The sequence below is a fragment of the Chelonoidis abingdonii genome, chromosome 11 (assembly GCF_003597395.2).
Source record: "Chelonoidis abingdonii isolate Lonesome George chromosome 11, CheloAbing_2.0, whole genome shotgun sequence".
NCBI classification, from domain to species: domain Eukaryota; kingdom Metazoa; phylum Chordata; order Testudines; family Testudinidae; genus Chelonoidis; species Chelonoidis abingdonii.
In genome coordinates this window covers 41744874-41763627 of record NC_133779.1, presented here as the reverse complement: position 1 = coordinate 41763627, position 18754 = coordinate 41744874, and the positions used below count along the sequence as shown (strand labels likewise).

The 18754-nt window shown below is 48.5% G+C and overlaps 1 protein-coding gene across 2 annotated transcripts in view; it reads left to right on the top strand.

The window, feature by feature from the left end:
* The first annotated feature begins 4113 nt into the window (after positions 1–4113).
* KLHL26 (kelch like family member 26) overlaps positions 4114–18754 on the top strand; it is a 28875-nt gene continuing 14234 nt past the window's right edge. Inside the window, exon 1 of one of the 2 annotated variants that reach the window (XM_032782804.2) lies at positions 4114–4182. The gene's annotated coding sequence lies outside the window, so the exon portion shown is untranslated. The remainder of the gene's footprint in view (positions 4183–18754) is intronic. The other variant, XM_032782803.2, reaches the window with a different exon arrangement.

Genomic DNA, 18754 nt, shown 5'->3' with positions numbered 1-18754 from the left:
AGATAGGCCAGAGAGACAGTTCGCCCTCCCATTTCTCCATGACAATAGCAAGTAAAGACACTTAGATGATCTTTTGTGCCTGGAATACTACAGTATAGCTGCTTAGGAGCTGTTCCCTATCCCTATCACCTCCATCCAAATGTGTAAGTGATAATCCCGTGTGTTGTGAGAGATGCTTGTGTATAAATAGTTAATAAATAATGTGCCAGTAGATGGCGCTCAAGAATATGCAGTGTTGTATCTTACGGTTTTATCCCTAGTCTGGCAATATTTGGTGTCTTTCTCGGAGCTCCAGCTTCTGGATTCATGTGAATATGTGAGAGAGACACCTTTTATTTACAACAATAGTTTATAGCCCTTGTGGTTTCAGAGTAAAGCTTGAAAATGTGAGCTGAGGGCACCTCAAAGGCTCAAGGTGCAAATGTATTATTATTTTTAATAACTCCTGATTATTAAGCCAGTCTCATTGTGAGAGGGGGGACTTGACACATGATTTCTGAATGTTTGAGGTTGGCAATACTGGATTCCTTCCTTCAGCCCCTTTGCTATCTTGTTATTTGCTTCCTGCATTCATGCCTTTGTTTATACTGTCAGGCTGCGAGCCCTATTACATATCTGCAAAGTGTCCAGCCTGGCTTGGGTGCTATATGAGAAGGAAGGTTCAGGCACTAGAAGACTTGGGTTCAAGTCCCGGCTCTGCCATAGACTCCCTGGGTGCCCCTGGGAAAATCACTCTGTGCCTCAGTGCCCCATCTGCACAATGGGATGACAGCTTGGCCTTGCCTGTCAGGGGTGTTAGGAGGATAAATACATGAAAGACTGTGAGGTGCTCAGATAGTACAGCAATGAAGGGCATAAAAAAAAAAAAAGGCCTTAGAGAGATACATAATAATGGTCACTCCTCGGGACCATCTCTGCCCTCCCTAGGGCTAAGCGCACTCAACAAATAATGAACAAAAGTAAAATAAATGGCACATGCAAAGCTCCTGGATCTGTTGTCAGAGATCAAGTCCCATCAGTATATGAAATAATCAGAAATATCCTCCACTGGTTTCCTTCTCTGCATGACATGAGGCAGCACGCCTGGTCACCAGAGAAGTTATGGAATCCAGCATCTTATAAAGGTGTTTTTCATGCTTTGACAGACCTGGTGGGGTTTCCATTAACTGGGGTCTGGGGAACATGTGAAAGGCATTTACAGCATGCGGCATAGTCTGGCCTTTTCTGCAGTGGAAGCAGAGGTGTGATGTTCATAGCTCCAATCCTTTGATCTGCCTCTCCTCGGAAAAGGCCTGAGTAAGGAGTAAGGCTGGGAAAACCTGCAACTGGAGGGCAGCCTGGCTAGACGAGCATCAGCAATGCTGTTTTATTGCTGTGCATATATTGGGATGAGACTTAACAAATGAAGTCAGAGGGTTTCTTTTAAACAGGTAAAGCAGCAGGGGGGCGTGGGGGAGAGTGTTTATAGTACACAGCTACAGCTACAGAGGGGAACCCTTAGGGAAAGTGCAGATTGATGAAAAATGAAGTGGAGACCAATTTCAGAGAAAAGTAGCATGTGCATGGGGTTGGGGAAGCATCGAGTACAGGGTCGGAATCCATCAGAAACACCAGCAAACAGGTTCAGGTAGCGATGTTTCCTCATGTGGTGTGTAAACTAGTGGTAAGAGCAAGGGACTGGGAGTCAGGACTCCTGGATTCTGTAACTGACTCTGTGTGATCTAGGCAAGCCATTAACCGCTCTTTGCTTCCCCATCCCAAGCTGTAAGACAGGGATAGTAACAAGAGGCATTGTGAGCCAGTAGATTGGGCATTAGAATGAAACTCAAGAGACCTGAGGATCTGCTGTTAACCTGCTGTTACCTTATGCAAGTCACTTCTCTCTATGCCTCTGTCCCCACCCCCCTTTACTTGTCACAGCTATTTAGACTATCAGCTGTTTGGGGCAGGGACTATCTCTACGTGTAGGTACGGCATTGAACACAATAGGGCCACATTCTTGATTGGGGCCACTGTATGCTACAGGAATACAAGTAACAATTTAATAGGGGTGTTGTGAGGCTGAAAACGAATGTCTTTAAAGTGCCATTAGATCCCAGGTGAAAGGTGCCAAATATGTTGAACTGCTCCAACAGATTTACAAGGATCAAGTCTGAAAAATACAGAATTCCACTCTTTCAGATAAAATCGACTCCTTGAACTGCAGCAGCCTCAGCCAGTTCTCATCATGCTGCCTTGAGAGAGTATTTTGAGAAACGAAGTTTTCCAACTACACCTCTACCCCAATATAACACTGTCCTCGGGAGCAAAAAAATCTTACCGCATTATAGGCGAAACTGCGTTATACTGAACTTGCTTTGATCTGCTGGAGTGTGCAGCCCCGCTCCCTGGGAGCACTGCTTTACCATATTATATCCAAATTTGTGTTATATCGGGTCAGGTTATATCGGGGTAGAGGTGTAAGTTTATTCTCTTGTACAAATTCCTTATCCCCTCTTTTCAGATGTGGAAACTGAGGCATGTAAAATCCAAAGTGACTGGCAGGGCCAGGATTAGACGATATCCTGATTTCCAAGTCCCCTCCCCTGCTTTCAGCTTTCACTAGTTCTCTGCCGACGTGCTTGCTGCATATTCTTAGAACTGCACTGATGTTTATAGATCACATGGAGGATGAGCATTTTGCCCAGCTGTTGATAACGTGCCTCCCTTAGCACACAGCCAACAGCAATTATGGTGTTCTACATCAGTGGTTTTCAACCTGGGGTCTGCAGACTATATCTAAGATTTCCAAAGGGGTCTGCACCTCGATTCGAAATTTTGTAGGGATCCGCAAATGAAAAAAGGTTGAAGGCCCCTGTTCTAGGTGCATTGGGAAGTGGTGAAGAATTAAGTTTTGGACAGAGTGGTAAGAAACTCAAGACGTGAGGATCTTTGACAACAGAACTGCACCCTGTGGACGGTACTATTGTTCTTCCACAGAAGTGTTCCTTTCAGTGAATGCTGGCACAGGTAGGCTGTGGTCTAATAATTACGCAGCTCAGGATCCTTGCAAGGCTTCTCCCACAGTCTGCAAACAGTAGTGAAGTACAGCGTGTGCTGGTCCTGTACATGGGATACAAGACACAAAGGACAGGGGCTGCCTGTAATGCCTGCGCAGGGAGACTGCGTAGCCTTTTCATGGGAAGGCACTGCCCCCTCTGAAATAAATCACATCCCAAAACCAAAGTGGAAATGTTACCCACTTTGGTGAGGTCTAAAGTAGGTGCATGAAACAGTGTGAAATAATAATACACTGGAAGCAAGAGATGGACAAGAGCTGCTAGATCAGACTGTGCTCGACACAAGGAGCTCCCAGGGTCTTCTGCGAGGGAGCCTTAGAACCTGGGGGCAATTGATGCCTCTTGTGAGCTGTGATAGCAGGATTATTGTACAGCCACAGGTGTGTTTGCCGTGCGACAGCAGCAGTGGCTCGCACCCTTTGGCACCTCAGTAACTGGTGCACCCTGTGGGTCACACCAGGGATCACCTTCAGCAGCCTGTTCTGTGCCAGGGGGCCTCTTTGGTGTGAATCTCTTCAAAGGGTCCCACCTTCAGGGCCCAGCTGCTTTTTGTAGGGCAGCACCATTGGGATCTGGCCAATTCTGTGGGGGTGGCAGCACCACATGTCCCTCCCCAGGCCTCTTTGTGGGGCAGCATAGGGGGCACCAAGGACCAAGTCTCCTTATGGGGGCACTGCAGGGCAGGGAGCTCCTAGGGGCAGCATAGGGGGCACCAAGGACCCAGTCTCCTCATGGGGGCTCCGTGGGGCAGGGGGCTCCAGGGGGCAGTGCTGGGGGACACCAAGGACCCAGTCTCCTCATGGGGGCACCGTGGGGCAGGGGGCTCCTGGGGGCAGTGCTGGGGAGCACCAAGGACTCACTCTCCTCATGGGGGCACCGTGGGGCAGGGGCTCCAGGGGGCAGTGCTGGGGGGCACCAAGGACCCAGTAGGGGGCAGAAATGCGGGGGGACGGGGAACGGGGCCAGGCGGGGGACGGGAACACCTCCCAGCGCAGCCCGCGTCGCTCCTGCCCCTACGCGGCGGCGGCTCCCAGGTCCAGCCGACCAGCGGCGCCGGGCCGGCGGAGGCGAGGGAAGATGGCGGAGTCCGGCGGGGCCGAGTCGCCTTGGAGCGGCCGAGCAGGTGAGCGGGGCCGGGATCAAAATGCCTGCCCCATCGCTCCCCTCCCCCCGCTCTGCCCCGTTCCCCCCGCCCCCCCGATCCTGCCCCCTCCACACCTGCCCCCTGTTCTCATCCTCTCCCCACACCCGTCCCGAGCCTCTCTCCCTGACCTCTTTCTGCTCCCCTTTCCCCCCGTGCTCCCTCCTTAGCTCTCTCTGCTGGCTTCCCACCTCCTCCATTGCCCCAGCCGACTTGCAACACCCAACCCTGCTGCCCTCCCCTCGCCTGTCCCCCTGCACTACTCCCTTGCTCAACCCACTCTGGCCCCGCCTCCTCCACAGACACCAGCCTGTGCCCCTTCCTGCCCAGACTCTACCTTGCCCTGTGCCCCCACAGCGCACCCACTTAGACACCCCCCACCACGGTCCCTCTCACAACAGAAGAAAATAAAAGTCTGGAGAAATTTTTTCCTGCTTTGAGACTTAGACTTTGAATTTCTGCAAAAATATAAATAAAAAAAGTGTCTTTTTATACAAAGTAGCATTTGCTATGTAAAATCATAGTTTGATAGATGTAGAGTGTTTTCCCTGAGTATAGCTAAAGTCAGTCCTGTTCACACCCATTATTCCCAGGGGCAGGGCCCGGGCAGTGCTGGGGCACCAAGCACCTCAAGGGAGCCCTTGGGCAGGGTCTCCTGGGGAAGGGGCTCTGTGGGGCAGGGGCTCCAGGGGGCAGTGCTAGGGGGGCACCAAGGCCAGCAGATCTCGGAATGGGGGCTCCATGGCAGGGGCGTGCTGGCGGGCACCAAGGCCCCAGTCTCCTCATGGGGCTCCATGGGGCAGGGGGCTCCGAGTGGGCAAGTGCTGGGGCTCCAAGGCCCAGTCTCCTCATGGGCACCGGCATGGGGCAGGGGGGCTCCTGGGCAGTGCTGGGGGCACAAGGCCCAGTCTCTGGAAGGGGCTCCGTGGGGCAGGGGCTCAGGGGGCACACCAAGGCCCAGTCTCCCCTGGATGGGGCTCCCATGGGCAGGGGCTCCAGGGGGCAGTTGCTGGGGCAACAAGGCCCAGTCTCCTCATGGGCACCGCGGGCAGGCTCCTGGGGGCAGGGTTCGCGGGCCCACGGTGCCCATGGGAGACTGGCCTTGGTGCCCCCGCATGCTGAGCCCCCTCCAGACTGCTGGTGCCAGCAGGCAGCACTGCCCCGGAGCCCACCACGGTAGCCCCTTCCAGGAAGACTGGTCCTTGGTGCCCATTGGCATCCCTGGGGAGCCCTGCCCCACGGAGCCCATGAGGAGACTGGTATCTTGGTGCCTTGCACTGCCCCTGGGACTGCCCAGCTGTGCCCCGTGAGAGATGGTCTTGCTGTCCCCCCCACCCCAGCACGGCCGTGAGCCCCTGCCACTGGTCCATGAGGAAACCCACACCTGCCCCCTGTTCTCCATCCTCTCCCCCACCAGCCCGTCCCCGAGCCCTCTTCTCCCCTGACCTCTTTCTGCTCCCCCTTTCCCCCCGTGCTCCCCTCCTTAGCTCTCTGCTGCTGGCTTCCCCACCTCCTCCATTGCCCCAGCCCGACTTGCACCCACCTGCTCCCCTCGCCTGTGCCCCCTGCACTTACTCCCTTGCTCACCCACCTCTGTGCCCCCGCCTGCCCTCCACAGACACCAGCCTGTGCCCCTTCCTGGCCCAGACTCTACCTTGCCCTGTGCCCCACAGCGCACCCACTTAGACACCCCCCCACCCACGGGTCCCTCTCAACACACAGAAGAAAATAAAAGTCTGGAGAAATCTTTTTTCCTGCTTTGAGACTTAGACTTTGAATTTCTGCAAAAAATATAAATAAAAAAGGTGTCTTTTTATATCAAAGTAGCATTTGCTATGTAAAATCATAGTTGGGATAAGATGTAGGTAGTTTTTCCCTGAGTATAGCTAAAGTCAGTCCTGTTTCACACCCAGTTTATTGTGACTTGCTACATCAAGGTAAAAACTACAGTGGCTTGTCTCCACTAGGTTTTTACATCAAAATAGCTACCTTGGTGCAAAAACACATCTTTTCTGCAGTGAGGACATAGTCAGATATCGCAACTGAACTGGTAGGGGAGGGAGGAAAAAGAATAAAAGAATATATTTAATGATCCCTTGTCTCTGATATCTGTGAAAACAAGGCCTAAATGCCATTATTCATGATTTTCAGAAGGTGTTTGAGTTATTTAGATTGATTGATTGATTTTTTTTCTTAATAATGTCCCTTATCAATGGGGATTTATAGGACTGGGGTTAAGTGATCCAGGAAGAAGTAAATGTTTCTATCAAAAATGACTAGTTATAGCTGTTGTTTGTATGCAGAAAAACATTTGATACCATTTAAGTATTACTGTGTTTTTGGGGCCTATTTTAAAAATACCAGGTATTTATTTCATATAGCTTTTCTGATCCGAAATACTTTATATAGGTTCCCTCCCAAAATCAAGCATTGCTGCTGTACTGGTAACATCCCAGCCTTTCTTATCGGGCAGTCTAGCAAGAGCACGTGCAGGGTGCTGGGTTTCTCTGTACTTGCGTGTGTCGGGCTTGCCTTCCGCTCATCCTGTTTGTCTTCCTGTGATCTGTCAGGGGCCTGAAAAGTACAAGGATCCTCCTGCACTTTGTATGTTTCAGTCCCTTGTGCTCAGAATAATGGAACCAGACCAGTGGTGTAGAAGGACAGTGTGGCATCTGTGAGGCTGGGCACGGAAGCAGAGCGGGGAGGGCTGGTTTTTTGGCTCACTAGACACCACAATGTCCCCTTTAAAGGCTGTGTAAGATTAACAGCTGATTCAGAAAGCCAGCTCCAGATCTCCGTGCTGCATTGTTCAGTGGGAGCTCTTCCATGTATACATTAAAACCTCTTATACTTCTGGGGTGTGTGTATAAAATACATATCTGTAAAACCTGTTCATTGCTAAAAGATGTGTAGTTCCTTTGATTGTCGGGAACAGGCAGCTACTTAATACAGGGTGGCAAAGACCATTCAGAGAACTTTTCAACGTAGGCACCTGCAATTGCATTGTTGTTTATACATTCTAAAACACTACATACATAAACCATACCCCCCTCTTTGCAAGTTAAAATTTATAGTTGTTCAAGTGACATTCTTCACATCTGGAAAAAATCCTGAAGAGACTTCTCTTCCTGGCTGCATTAGCTGGTGACTCCAATGAATTTAAACCAATGACCACGTCAAGGTGAGACTTGCTGTAGAGGGGATAGGAAATTTCTCAAGGATGGAGATCTTGTCAACCACTAGCACAGGTGACACAGTTAGTACATGGCTGTAAATACAGGTTTGATTGTGTAAGATGTGGGATTGCCACATGCTAGTTTTTCTGGTTTACTGCATGCGTTTGTTTTACTCTCATGATCTACGAGTTGTTACAGAACAGTGCTCAGTAACTTGCATTCCCTGTCAATTCTAAATCGTATATGACTGTATCATTCCTTCACTTGGGAGGCCAAGTGCGCCCTCTCGACTTATGCTGTCTGCATTTGCTAAAGTCATAGTCAACACGTGTATCACGCTGTCGGGAGGCAGTGTGGCTAGTGCACAGGATTGGGGAAGAGGCCTTTCTGAATTCTAACCCTAGCTTTGCTCCTGACTTGTTGTGTAGCCTTGGTGTGTCACTACACTTCTCTCCACCCCCAAGCCCTCCTCCGTAGAAACAGGGACAGTAATACTTACCTGCTGCCTGTGGATGCTGGGAAGGCTAGTTAATGTCTGCATCGCGTTGGGAAGATTTACAGTGCTATGTGAAGTGGTGTGATTTCTTCTGGAGACACCATAAACCATCCGGAATGGAGCTTCAGCAGTTTGTTCCCTGCCCTGCAGAGAAACTGTTCTTGCATCGTTGCATGTTGGTTGTCTTGAAATAAAGGGCTCTGCCACTCTAGATACCACGATTGCTTTCGTAAGGGTGGGTTTGTGAGAGAGTTCAGGTGTCTGCAGGAAGCACCCAGCTGGAGATAGTGGGCACCATATGCAGTCAGTGGAGTGTGAGGGAGAAGCTTTAAGGACACCTCCTACAGACCTTTATTTTAATTTGTTGTGCTCATTAACTATTTATTCTCTAAGGCAGATGAAAGAGTCCTTCCTTGCAGTTCACATACCGATACCAGTTCAGTGGTGCAGGGCTGTTCAAATAGCTGGAAATTCTGTCTGTGCAGAGGAATTATAACTGCACTGTTATATAACTGCTATTCACTTTAAAATAACACAGCAACCTCCTAGAAGCCAGGAAATTCAGCTGCGTCAGCCACACGTCCTATAAACTAACCCAGTAAGGCAGAGATGGTCTCAGAACTGCATATGGTCTTGCATAGGCTGTGTGCCGCAGTACTGAGGCACCTAGAAGGCACAGACAGAGGAGTCACTATAATCCTGAATTTGCCTGGGTTTTGCATAGTAAGAAGTATGTGTGCACACATACTGCACGTCCGTTCACATATTTTTGCAACGCTTTTCAGTTACATAATTTCCCTTTTGATTGTTTACAAGGCTGCAGTAAGAATTTAGTACCTTTAAAACAAAACCAAACTGATCCCAAATCCAAACCTTGTCTTTTGAAGTTAATGCTTCTTGCTTTTTGTGCAGTTAAGAGTTCATGAATGCAAAGGGCTGTTACATCCAGACCTTTCTGTCTGGGTGAGGGAGAGAGAGGTTCAGGATACATAACTATCTACATCTGGAGGAATGGGAACAGCCCAGGTCCTAAAGGAGGATTCTGACTCCAGAGAAGGTGGGTACAGAAGAGACAGTGAGACTCATTTGGTGTCCCCTGAGAGGAGAAGCATCCTGAACTGCACATTAGATTGAGGGATGGGTGAACTTCACTGCAGTGTTTGAAGACGAGAGGAAGGGTCATGTTATGCTGTAGGAAAAATCCTTTTGGACTCTAGGGAAAGGGGATTGTGCAGAGTCCCTGAGTGAGAACTGACTAGGGGGGGTCTCAGCAAGGTATCGATTGGGAAGAGCTGTGAATTTGGAATAATCTACTACAAGAAATAAGAGAAGCAAGTGGTATAAATGTTTTTAGTAAACCAAACGCTCCCGTTCCCCTATCCCCCCCCCCCCAATAAAACCCCCCCAAGAAAAGGGAAAAAAATTGTTTCTTGCCATTTTTCACAGTCCCCCAATGTCAACACAATGCACCTGGGTAGGGAAGGCTATGCCTCCCCAAACAGCCCACCCCCTATCCATGGCTCCCTCTTCCTGCCCCCTGACTGCCCCCCTCATAACTCCTGACCCATCCAAACCCCCCTGNCCCCCCCCCCCCCAATAAATACATAAAGCCTGCACAAAAGGGAAAAATGTGAAATATTTCCCACAATCCAGGAATCCTATAATATACTTTGGTGTCACCTGCCAAGAGCAGAGTGAATGGATGCAGGAGACCTACGATTTTCTCCAGTTTAAAAAATGCATGTGTCTCATTTCCTTCCCATCAAGAGCAAACAGGTCTGTTTTTTTTCTGCCTTCTAAAGAAGGTGGGTGAAGAGATCAAATGTATCACGAAGGAGGGCAAACCCAGTACAAGGGGAGATTATGGGCTGAACTGAGAGGCTAGGATTGACTTTACGTTGCTGTAACCTAATATACCTTTACTGTGAAGTCTGGTCCATTAGGGGACTTTTTTCCTCTAGGAACTACTCAAAAATTCAGTTTTGCATAGATTTATATTCTGTGCATTTGCAACAAGGAGCTATTAAAACAGATTTAGCTGCCAGCTATGGTAGACATAAATATATACTGGTATAAATGTTTATGTTGTAGTTGAGTCACTGTAAAATGATTGCTGCTTTTTTTTCTTTCAACATCTAAAGCCTTCTGGGCTGATGGTTTCAGATTATGTAGTTTGAAAGTAAACTTTGGAAGTGCTTTACAGGCTTGTGAGTTACTCTCTAAGTAAACATATACTGCATTATAAGAGAGAATCCTGCATTAGTAGGGCAAAGGACTAGAGCAGGGGTTCTCAAACTGTGTGTTGGGACCCCAAAGTGGGTCACAACCCCATTTCAATGGGGTCGCCAAGGCTGGTGTTGGCCCTGGGCCCCAGAAGTCTGAAGCCCAAGCCCTACTGCCCAGAGCTAAGGTTACGTGTCCCCTACCCAGGGCAGAAGCCCTTGGGCTTCAGCTTTGGTCTCCCCACCTGGGCCAGCAAGGCTCAGGTGATGGGGCTCTGGTGGGCTCGGTCTTTGGTCCTCCTCTTGGTATCATGTAGTAATTTTTGTTGTTAGCAGGAGGTCACGGTGCAATGACGTTTGAGAACCGCTGGACTAGAGCACCGGTTCTCAACCTGCAGCCTGAGGGCTGCTTGTGGCTCAGTCAGCATGCAGTTGCATGTGACAACTTCAGGGCCTTACAGGTAATATATATATTGTGTGGATGTGGCCCAGATAACACAGAGAGAGCTGTGTATGCAGCCCACAATAGTAAATCAGTTGAGAACCAATGAACTAGAGGGCCTATGAAGACTTTTTCCATTTCTAATTTATATTAACTATAATTCCTGACCTTTCGTAGAAGGAGAAGAGAAAATGAAATGAACTGCCCTTTCCAAAGGAAAGCCATTGCAGCACTCAGATAGGACTTAGACTGGTGTGTTCAGTTAACACAGAGCAGATGGAGTCAAGACGCGTAATGGAGAACCAGTTTATGTCCCAGCCAAGACTCTTCAGAAATGCTGTAGGAGAGCTTATAATGGGCACATCCTTACCCAGACTGTAAGTGAAAAGATGGTAGCTAATGCGGGAAATGAGCGATATTAAGAGAATTTGACCATACAGAATTTGGAACTGGCATTATAATTCCAAGTGCTCATGCAGCTGCTTGCCAGTGCTGCAAACTCGGATTTCTTGTCTTTGTGTTAAAGTGTCAGTGTTTAAAATGCCCTGGCAGGCAAAATGATGGCGTGTTTCTTGGGCTGTTTTTTTCCCCCACTCTTGCTTCAGATTGGCAGTGGGTTAGCAGCACCAATCTGGTGGGTGGGTGTTTATGGAGGGAATTACTCCATGGGTCATGAAAGTTGAGCCTTAAATTCCCATCGCTTTTACTATATTTCACATTTTGTATGTGTAAGTAACAGAGGTAATTGATACTCTGTCACTTAGGGTGTGTCTACACTGCAATTAGACACCCACGGTTGGCCCATGCCAGCTGACTCGGGCTAAGGGGCTGTTTAATTGCAAGGTAGATGTCAGCCCCAGCTCTGGGGCCCTCCCACCTCGCAGGGTCCTAGAGCCCTGGCTCCGGACTGAGCCTGGACATCTACACCACAGTGAAACAGCCCCGGAGCCCTGTGAGCCCAGGGCAGCTGGCATGGGTCTGCTGCGGGCTTTACATGGCAGTGTAGACACACCTTTATAGTGCAGTAATGCCCAGATGTCCCAGTTAAGTGCTACAATGACATATAGCAACAGAGACATATCCTGACCCAAAGAGTTCACAATCTGTCTTTGAAATAAGTTGTGGTGAGTGTGGAAAAAGGAGGAATGAGAGACAGTAGGGAGGACGAGCATAATGAAAATACCATGGCAGGGTTACGGAGGCAGCTGCCACAGAAAGCGCTGAGTCCAACACATCAGACGTGGGGTAGATTGATAGATTTTTAAGGCCAGAAGGGGAGGGAGAAGTGTGATTAAGTAATGTGACCTGCTGTGTAATGGAGCAGAAAATTTCACCCAGTGACTGAGTGGAGGGAACTGTTCTTCCCTCCTCTGTATGGGGTGTTAGTATTCTGTGCGTGTTTTGTTTTTTAATAAAATTGGCTCTCTGAGAGAGGTACAAGCTAGCCATCGCTGACTTGCGATAGGTGTGGATGCAGGGCTGGGTCTCGAGAAGGGATTTGAAGGCGGAAGCAGTGACCTCGTGGATTAATTCGGGTAGGGTGTTCCATGGTACCTGGTTCTATATTTCAGTCATGTGCGCATGCTCTTGAACTAGAAGTATTGCTGGGGCAGCGTGGGAAATGAAAATTAACCCAAGACCCCCACGTCGTTAAAGCCTGTTTGGGATCTGAATGAATTACTGCACTTCAGTATGGACACAAGCGGGTTCGATGTAACTTTTGCCTGCTGTGCTGTTTGGCACCACTAGGTGCCTCTCTGCTTTTGCTGAGTTGTGGTCAGGGAGGCATTGTATTAGGCAAAGAAAACAAACAACGGGTAGAAAAACCGGGTCCAATTTTGGGGCCTAGGTGCTACTGTGCTGCAGATAATACATCATGATTTTAAAAGAGGCTCATTGTATGTAGTTGGGATTGGATGTATTTGGCTTGTTTTAAACTTGTGTCGTTTGCCTTCAGTTTGGTTTAGAGACGATCTGGAGGATTAAGGGACTATGACTGCAGAGGCTGTAAGCCAGTCATGGACGCTTTCTCAGTCGTATCAGACAGGGCTATTGCACGTAAGGAGTATCAGGACAGGGCACAGAATTTGTAACACTTTCCTGTGTAACCCTTCGTATCTGGCCGAGTCTTTCCATCTCTCGAGGTCCTTGTGTGTTTGAATCATCCTGAAATGTTCGGAATGGAAGAGAGTAGCTGGTTGTTTTATATGATTGGGATACTGTGTAGCTGCCAGAGTAATTTGTAGGATTAGGATAATTTGATATGGGCCCAAGGTGGAGTCATTCCTGTAGCCCAGCAGGATTAGGATTGGGTCTGATGATAGCACAGTCTTCATTACTGAGTGTCCCCTTTTAGGATCTTCCCGGGACCAATCACTGCATGGACATAGCTTGAATGGTATTAAAGTGCAGTATGGGCTTAAGTGCTTCGCTAAACTGGGTTTTAGACATGCAGGCTCAGGAGATCAGGATGCAGTTCCAAGTTCGCTACAGATTCTGTATATGATATTGGGTAAATCACATAATCTCTGTGGACCTCAGTTCCCTATCTCTGAAATGGGCATGATGTAAGGTTGCTAACTTTCAACACACACAAAACTGAACATCCTTGTCCCGCCCTCCTCCAATGTCCCACCCATACCCCACCTCTTCTCGCTCATTTTCACCAGGCTGAGGTAGGGGGTTGGGGTGCAGGAGGGGGTGAGGGCTCTTGCTGGCGGTACGGCTCTGGGGTGGGGCCAGAAATGAGGAGTTCAGGGTGTGGGATGGGGCTCCGGGCTGAGGCAGGGATTGGGGCCTGGGAGGGGGTACAGGCTCTGGGTTAGGGTGTGGGTTCCAGGGTTGAGCCAGAAATGAGGGACTCAGGGTGTGGGAGGGGGCTCTGGGCTTGGGCTGAGGGGTTGGGGTATGGGGGGTGTGAGGGCTCTGGCTGGAGATGCAGGCTCTGGGGTGGGTCTGCGGTTGAGGGGTTTGGGGAAGAGGAGGGTGCTCAGGGCTGAGATTGAGTAATTTCGAGGGTGGGAAGGGGATCAGGGCTGGGGCAGAGGTTGGGGCACGGGAGGGGGTCAGGGTGCAGGCGCTGACCTCAGGCAGCTCCTGGAAGCTGCAGTATGTCCCCTCTCTGGCTCCTATGTGGAGGTGCGGCCAGGTGGCTCTGCGTGCTGCCCCATCCACAGGCACTGCCCCACAGCTCCCATTGTCTGTGATTCCAGCTTGGAGTGGGGGCCCACTGGCTGCGCCTATGCATAGGAGCCGGAGTGGGGACACACCACGGCTTCTGGGAGCTGCATGGAGCCTGCCTTAGCCCCACTGCTCTGCCAATCAGACTTTCAATGGCTCCGTCAGCTGTGCCGACCGGAGCTGCCAGGGTCCCTTTTAGGCCGGAATTTCTGGTCCAAAACCAGACACCTTGGCAACCCTAGCGTGATGGTAAGACTGTCTTGTCCACATAGATTGTAAACTCCTGCAGGCAGGGAGTGTCTCCTAGCACAGTGGTTCTCAACCAGTGGTACGTGTTCCCTGGGAGTACACAGAGGTCTTCTAGGTGGCACATCAACTCACCTAGATACTTGCCAGTTTTACAGCAGGCTACATAAAAAGTACCAGCGAAGTCAGTACAAACTAAAATTTCAGACAGACAATGACTAGTTTATACTGCTCTGTATACGATGCACTGAAATATAAGTACAATGTTTATATTCCAATTGATTTATTTTATAATTACATGGTAAAAATGAGAGAATCGGCCATTGTTCAGTAATAGCGTGGCTGTGACACTTTTGTATGTTTGATTTTATAAGAAAGTGGTTTTTAAGTGAGGTGTAACTTGGAGGTACATGAGACAAATCAGACTCCTGAAGTGGATACAGTCATCTGGAAAGGTTGAGAGCTACCATCCTAGCTATGTATTTTGTATTTACAATGCACGGTTGGGGCGTCTAAGTACTCCCAGAACATAAATAGCAATGGTTGCTGTCCTGTTGATGAAAAGGCATTTAATTTTTAAGAACAAGTAAAAATTTCCTCCCCAAAGGGCAGATTTTTCTTAATCTCAAAGGCTTGAAGTGTAAAGGAAAGGGCAAGGTTTTCAAAGGTGACTAGTGATTTTGGGCTGCCCAATTTGAGGCACCTTAAAGGACCCTCTTTTGTTTTGTTTTTTCCAGAAACTGCTGATCCCTCTGAAAATCAGGCCCATTGAAAGGGTCTCAGTTTGGGCATCCAGATCATTGGGCACGTTTGAACCGCTTGGACAGACATGTTGGTCCAGAGCTCGATGCTCGTCCTGATCGTTCATGATGAAAGACAAAGATGCCAGGGCACAAAAAGAGAAGAGGGAGAGGAGGTGGAGGAGGGAACAAAGAAATGAGCGAAATTTCTGTTATTCATTGATGTTGCTTCCTAACGGTGGTTTTGTTTCTCTGGAAAACAACCCCTCCACTCTGGTAATGTTGAATTAGCTGCTGATCAGTGTTAATTTGGACAGGGAGATGATGGTAGATTGTTGTTTCTGATGGTGGGCCGCTCAGATTCCTGCTTGCTGGTGCTGGGCGTGTATGTAGGTTAATGGGCCAGGTATTTTTAAGAGCCACATGGTGGAATAGCAGCTAACGGCCCTCCCCCTCCGAATTCCAAGCCTTCCATGTTAGTACGGAAGGAGCCGGATTAGGGGTTTTGGCAGCGGGAAAGAGGGCCAGAGAAGTGGTGTCTTCAAGTCAAAGCACCTATTGATATGACTCCATCCAACAGCAAACTCTTCAGCGGTCTGTTTAGCCTTGCTGCTCCTTGGTAATATTTGTCAGCGTGAGTTGCTGAAAACAACGACTTTATCGTTTGGGCGTGTGAGATAAAGCCTAAGGATCTGAAATATTACGGTAACCATGGCTACCACTGACTTATCCAAGGGAGTTTGACTGTTTTGTTTTGATTTTAAGTGTCTAATTGTAGTTTAGAAATTGGAATCTGAATGTGCTTTTTACATAGGCACAAAACTGAAGGCATTTAAATGAACTACCTTAGTAAAATCTCTCTCATGCTACCTAAAGAAGGCACTTTGTATTCAGACCCTGTGTGCAAATTCAGGTGAGTCTCTCCGGCTTCACTTTAGTTTTGCAGTCCTCGCTGATGTGGGCTTAGTGCTGCCCGATGGATGGCTTGAGGGTCTGAAGTCTTTTTTTATCCACAGAAAAGATGTGCCAGTGCAAGCTTCATGCATGTAAACCTACCCGGGCTGCTTCACACCGCACCCCTGCAGTGTCTTACCTTTAGAGACTTGCCTACCGTAGGGACTCTTACAAACACCGTCTCTCCGGTGCTACCCAGGGTTAGGACTAGTGGCAGCCTTAGTGTAGATGGGGCTCTTGTCTCAGACCTGTCTTTACCACTGTCAGTTGTTGCTGTTGTTTATTTGAATTACAGTAGTGCCTAGAAGCCCTGTCTGGTGTCAAGGCTCCAGTGTGTTGTACAAAGGACGAGACAGGCCCTGCCCCAGGGAGTTTGCAGTCTAAACAGACAGACAAAGGGTGGGAGGGGAAATAGATGCACAGAGAGAGGAAGTGACTTGCTGACCAGTGGCAGAGCCAAGTCTCCTGAGTTCCAGGCCAGCGCCATATTCGCCAGACCGTGCTGCCATGGGAAGCCTACAGAACCCTGCGTACTCTGGGGCTCGCAGTGGCACCAACAGTGTCAGCAGTGGTGTTAAAATTCCCTAGTGTAGACACAATGGAGATATAAGAGGGGAGCTCAGTATCCATGGGCCATTAAGTCCTTGGCCCTTTTTTTTTCCTAAGGCCTTGTCTACATGGGGAAATTGTCCAGCATAACTTTTGCAGAATAAGCTCTTCTGCAATAGCTCTGCCATGATCGCTTCCCTGTGGACTCTCTGTTCTGGAATAAAAGTGACTTTTACTCTGGACTAGCACCCACGTGGGAGAGTTACCCCGGACTAGCTGTGCCCGTTCCTTTCCCCTTTATAGACAAGGCCCGAGACTGCTGTTTTGTTCTGCCTATACTGGGAAAATGCGTCATGTTAGAAAATGCGCTAATGAATGTTAACTCCTAGGGCTGACCACGATCAGCTGATTTGTCTTGAAACATGAGAGTCCTTGGCCACACAAAGGGGAAAAAACTGTATTAAACATGTTAGGTAAGACTCATGTTTTCTAATACGATGTGTGATGACCAAATGCTGCAGGTTTTTTTTTGGGAGACAAGGTGGGGGAGGTAATAGCGTTTACTGGACCAACTTCTGTTGGTGAGAGACGAGCTTTCCAGCTTACACGGAGCTCTGCTTCAGCTGTTTGTTTTTTTTTTTCCCCCTTCCTTTGTGATATGTACCATTGAGACCCACCAAATTCCTTTCCCATGGGCTACGAAACAGCTATCGCACAGTAATTGTTTTCAGGCCTTTGTAGCTTGGGCTGGCTTCAGAGAGCAGCAGAGAGATGAAAGGTGTTCGATCCCGTTACCTGTCTCTGAGTCAGACAATCCCTTTCCTAAATAGAACTGTGACTCTCACAGAGCTTATGGGAACATTTGGCCACTAGCCTGGGCAGTGCCCGTGAAACAATCACATACAATGAGCTGCACTTACCTTACTCAGGGCTTGTCTACACTAGAAAACTGTACCGCTTGAACTGGTCTGTTAAAGCCGTACAATCCAATCCCCCTGACTGGATGCACATAGACTGGTAGAAGGATGCTGTGCACTGGAACCACTGTTCCTATATGGGAAGGGGAATAATTATACAAACCTTACATAACTGTAAGTCATCATCTTAGCAGTGCAACTGTGTTAAAAGCCCATATCCTGCAAATGCTTTCAGGTCCTCTTAAAGTTAGTGTCTAAAGCCCTCGAATGCCATGTAAATTGAATATATGTTACTGCTTTGTGTGACTGTGGCTTTTTATTGTTGAATGTTTACATCAGGGTAATTCTGACTCGTTAATACAGACAGCCACTTCACCTTGCTCCCTGAGCTGGGAGGAACTTGAAGTGCTACAGAAGCAGTATTCTCAGCTCTTGGTGAAAAACATTTGGCTTTTCTCTAGAGGTCTCTGTAGGTCCTCTGAGAGGCTCTGCAACAGAGGGGGTGGGTGGCCATAACACTTAGCTTTGAGAGTGAAGAAATAAAATAAGGAAAATCCCCAAATGTCCCCAGTCCTATCTTATGAAAAAGGGGGTGAGCGAGAGAAAAGGGAGCAAAGATTTGCAGACCGAGTGAATAGCTCGGCACAGTTGTACAGTGAAGAAGGCTCTGTAGCTTGAAGGCATGTTCTGAAGCACAGAGTGGTAGATGGTGACTCTTCCTTACTTTTGCCAGGGAGGCCGTTTCTTCTCTATCAGACGGTTACAGCGATAAGTGTACGGTATATGCAGATGATCTCAAATTAGATACGAACAGCCTTGCAAAGGCACTTTCAAATATTCAAGGCTTCCTTTTGTGCTTCATAGTCTCTGGCATTCAGCTTCTGCCTCGCCTCGTTTCTCAAGTAGCACAAAGCACGGCAGCAAGGCCACACGGTGTAATGTATTGCACCATTATTTTGTGCCCTGTGGTATGACAGACAGACTGGTCTGAGCCTAACCTGTTTTTATCACAAATCCCCTTTTACTAACTGCAGTGTTGTGAGACACAGGGCAGTGCTTGTTCCTGCCTCCCCGCCCCTTGGTTTCTCTGCGCCTCTTCTTCTGCTTCCTGTGGTTGTGATTGTTTGTCTCGGTTGGACTTAGGGTTTCCAGTTTGAGCAGTTTATTTGGTGACAGTTTTGGAGTGGCACTTTTCAGTAAACCTAGCAAACATGGGCAACAGTAACACTCCTGCCGCTATTGGAAGTTTTCATGTGTTTATCAAAAGGAGCTGAAGTGAATTTAATTGTTGGCTCCTTTGCATTTTCCGCCCAAAAGTGTAAACATGAAGGAGACAGAGGAATTGTTGAACATGGTGCAAGGGGTTATGACTAGGAGTAACGGATTGAAACTAAATGAAGGAGGAATATTGGTACGAGGTGAACTTGTGAACAGTGAGATCTCAGGCCTGCCCTACACACAGATTTTATTCCACTTTACCTGTTTTGGTTCAGGGTGTGATATTTTTTACCAAGATAGACTAGCACAACCCCTAATGGGGTTCAGTTAGACTGTTGTAAAGGTAGCTTATGCCATTATGGCTCATTCCCCATCCTGGATGGGAAAAGCTGTGCCAGGTTAGATTCATAGAGT